General features: G+C 36.0%; 1 long non-coding RNA gene across 1 annotated transcript; it reads left to right on the forward strand.

The window, feature by feature from the left end:
- Positions 1-613: 613 nt before the first annotated feature.
- LOC111622296 lies at positions 614-2096 on the forward strand. The gene is made up of 3 exons (XR_002756244.1): positions 614-762; positions 995-1900; positions 1973-2096. It is a non-coding gene; the product is annotated as an uncharacterized LOC111622296 (long non-coding RNA).
- The last annotated feature ends 2307 nt before the right edge of the window (positions 2097-4403 follow it).

Consider the following 4403-nt stretch of genomic DNA (forward strand, 5'->3'; position numbering starts at 1 on the left):
TTATTCTCTAAATGATTAATCGTACAGAATTATTGATAAGTACTAGAGTAATTCCGGCTTGGATTGTATTTTAATTGAATAAAATAGGTTGGAATAATTCTCAACTGATATTCTAGACAACCGAATGTCTTCGAACCCGACGATAGCTCAGCTGGTCAAGAAGGTTTATTTGTCCAAAATTAAATGACAGGTATAAAGATTTTTGAGTTTTTAATATTAAGTTCATCCAGTTTGATGTTGCATAAATACGCGAAACGTGCAACTCCAACGGCGAACGAAGAATCATTCCGAAAAGCGAAATAATATTGGGCGAAATCCCAAGAATTTGATTTATTTCATGCCATGGTCGAAAATGGACGAAAAAGATATTTATTCGAACGAATTTCCGAGATGGTCAAGCCTCGAGACTTAGAATTTAAAAAGATCGTCTTTTACCTCTCCACGGCGGACATTCTGCACCATGTAAATGCAGAAGATAATTTATTTATCAAATGATTGAAGCAAAATTTAAAAAAATAATAATAATTATAAATTAATTAAAAAAATTTTTTTTAATTGATTTTTTTAAAGATTCGAATTTTTACGAAATTCGAACATTGTTGACGCGTTTTTTTAACGTTTGTTCGAAATACGTCACACATGACGAATCGCAGTTAGATTGTGCTTCTCGTTGTGGTCGGACGTGCGTTTCTTCTGCTCTTGGATTGCGTGCTGTTCTTTGCGGTTTGCGGACTTTTCCAAAGAAGATTGAAGATTTTTCAGGTAAGTCTTAGTCCATATTGACCCTAGACGTAAGAATTTATTTAATATTACTTGGAGAATCGGTCCCAGAAGACATCGTTCGATGGTCGACCGTTTGCGCTTCCGATTCGAATCGAATCTTTTAGATTTAAAAAGGCGGCTGCGGTGAGCATTTTGCTTTTACTTCTTGGATTTAAGCATTAATTTAAGCTTTTGTTTTCACTGGACTAATTGCAAATTTTCTTTTTTACAGAATGAAGACGTTGGTGCTGGTTGGAGGCGGTTCCGGCGGAGGCAGGCGGTGGCGCCGGAAGGAGGGGGTTTTTCGGACGACGCGGAACGAGTCTGTCGTTCCGTGCCGTTCGAGGAGCGGGGGCTCGACGAGCGAGAGGCAGCGGGTGAAGAAGGCCTTCGCAAAGTGCGCGTGGCATGGCATCCTCCCGGAGTCGGGATGATGCGACGCTACACCCTGGGTCCAGTGCGCTTGGCCGTGGTCTTCGGGGGTCATCCGGCCATAGACCTTGCTGTGGAGGATGTTGAAAGTGAAGGCTCGTCCGATCTGACATTTTCTGGTTGGTCGGGTTCTTCCCGTTCGTCCGCGACGGCGACGGCACCGCCTTGCCGAAGTCGGAAAGGGGAGGAGTCGGAGGAGAGAGCCGCCGAAGTCGAGGGACCGTGCTGTCCGTGGTTTTGTTGCTGCGGACGGCTGCGGTTCCCTTGGCCTAGGCGGTGATTCTCTTCGATTTCCTCTTCTTCACCCGGATGCGACTTTCTTATCGGATTCGACGCTTTTCACCCGGACATGACACCTTTTAACGGACGTGACCTCTCTTACCCGGACGTGACCCACGGACTTGACACGTTTCTTCACCGGACGCAACATCCGGCCGACCTTTCTTCCCAAACAGCTGTTATGAGGAATGAGCTTCCGGTTAGGGTAGGTCAGGTACTTCGCTCTTCTCGTAACACTGTTCGGGAAGAAAGACTGTCTGATAAAGGTAATAATCTTGACCTTAGGTAATAAATGAATAAACTTCTCGTTTTCTCACTGCCTTTGTGTTTTGTAGGAACATTTGGGAGGGAGAAAATTCTCCCTCCCCAACTTTACCACGAAGAGGACCAAGTGGCCATTTATCGTACAAGTGAATATTTTTCGATGGTAAGAACTCTTTCGTTTCAGTTTTTAACACATCTTATTCTCGTATCGTAATTTACTGTTTTTTGTTTACAGACGTGCCGAAGATGTTCTTCGATCACACACACACACACACACACACACACGGACATAACATCACTGTACACGAAGATATACACCGTTTAACCTTTACTCGAATTCTCGCACTCACGCACTTACACTTCAAGCGCCTCGTTCTATGTAATTCGACACAATGAAACAACTCGCTTCCCACAAATCCAACCCCTGGGTCCTCGTCCCGGGAAGTGGAAACGCCAATTTTAAAGATTAAAACACTTTAAATTGGCGGCCGAAGGGGCTCTGGTAATTACAATTTGCATAACATAAATAGAATTTCAGACATTCGCCTTAATAATTGCTGCTTGATAAATTTTTTTACAAGTAAGAATTATATTTAAAAGAAATTCTTGAAAATTTACTGTGACAAAAAATTGTGGTACAAATGTCGCTTCTATCTATTTCAGTGTTGTTAACTCTTCCGTGAGATCAGTGAAAATTTTCGTGTTTATCATATATTGCATCGTACACGCACTATAGCATTTTTTAAAAATTCTTCTCAGTCCGACTTTTTTAATTAATCTTACCTATGGTGGGTTCCGCCATATTCGTAACGTAGATAATTATGTGATAAAAAATGAGAGTTGAGAACATTAAAGCCCAGGAAAAATTCTTTGGTGTTTTCAACAGCCGTAATTCGATTCCAGAGCGGCAATCTAAAGCCTTAACCGCTTCAAACATCCAACCTTTACCTTGTTCTGTTTAGGCCTTGAAAGTATAACAAGTATTGATATTTCTATATAAACATTTTGCTATTATGCAGTACACTAAACATTTCCGTATAAATTAGTTTTTCTTTGGTCTGGAATATACCGTATCTCTTATATAATGATAAGTTGATATTTGATATAGGCCTATACTTTTATGTTATACACGACGGTTTTCAGGAATTTAACTATGACATTGTTCTGAATTTCCGATGGTTTAGCTGTTTTATATGTTGATTTAGTGAAATCAGTAGCAACCAGTGCCATTTTTACAATACACGATACAAGCCCTTTGAGCAATTTTATAAGATGGTAAAAATATTGTAAACGGGACTAAAAGTACCGTATAAGTGTGAAAATTAGATCATATGAAACTCATGGAACTCTTAAGCACTGAGGAGGAGCTAGTAAATTAATCTAGCTCTAAATGCATCTGTAAAAAAACAATAAAAGGAGTTTATAACCTGAATTGGCTGTGAGGTAGTCTACCGGAAAGATTTTTTCGGATTGAAGAGACGTTCACTAAATTAACTATGACATTATATTGAGGACGTTCTGTATTTAGTAATAACAGATGCAAGCGCCTTATATTCACATATTTCATTTATAAACATGTACTAAATGAAATTAACTGATGGAATAGCATAGGTTATAAATGAAGCTTGTTTTTATCATTAAAAAAAATAAAACATTCTTTCAAATTGTCACTCCAGCGTTATAAAATATTAAAATAGCATTAAAACTAAACGATTAACAGTGATAACAGTGCTGTTACTTTCCTGGCTGTTATATATAACAGATGAAAAGTATGGCCATTGGTTAAAGAATGACCCTCTAAGACTTTACATTTTTGTATTCAGGGAGCATGAAACGAGAAATGCAAAACAAATTGGATGTTTTTCTATACGCATGGATTTTAATGTGTGTGTGTGTGAAATTTGGGAAAATGATTTTTTAACTTAATACACTAAATGCTCTATTTCATTATCTTAAGTATTCTCTATTTTCTAATTAAATGACATCACTTGCAATTATTGCTTCTTAATACAGGGTGAGCACAATTAAAAAAGTAAATGTTAAAAACTCTGTAAGAAGGACTATTGGATAAATCTGAATCAAATTTACTATACAGTCTGTCTTTAGTATGCGATTTCAATTTTCTAGAAGAATTAAGTAGCTGGGGCGAAATTTATTCTTAATTACTTAGGTCTCGTGAAACAATTATTGTAGAAAATTTGAAATAAAATGTATGATTCAAAAATAAAATATATAGGCTAATTTCTTCCAATTGTTAACATATATAATAGTTGATAAATCTAATTAGTCCTAAAAAAATTGATTAAACTTTGAGTAAAGTACAATATTTGAATATATGAATGTTGCTATAGATAATAAATGTAGAATTTGAAGTAACTTTTCAATTTTCTCTTACATTTAAATAAATTAAAAATCATTTTACTAAGTTTAAGAGTTAGAATGTAATAGATTTAGACCGAATAATCAAGAATTAGATACTCAGACAATTGCAAAATTTAATTGAGTCTACAGTATTTAACGATTTTATAAAATAAGCCAAAACTTATATTTAAAAAAAAATCCTTTTTAAAATGTTATTACAATTTGAAAATTTTATTTAAAAAAAATTACATTTTAAAAATTTATTATAACTGAATAATTCAAAAAGTTTATTTTTAAAAAGTAAT

This window comes from Centruroides sculpturatus, unplaced genomic scaffold (genome assembly GCF_000671375.1).
Source record: "Centruroides sculpturatus isolate CEXI.00-Female unplaced genomic scaffold, Cexi_2.0 scaffold337, whole genome shotgun sequence".
Lineage (NCBI taxonomy): Eukaryota > Metazoa > Arthropoda > Arachnida > Scorpiones > Buthidae > Centruroides > Centruroides sculpturatus.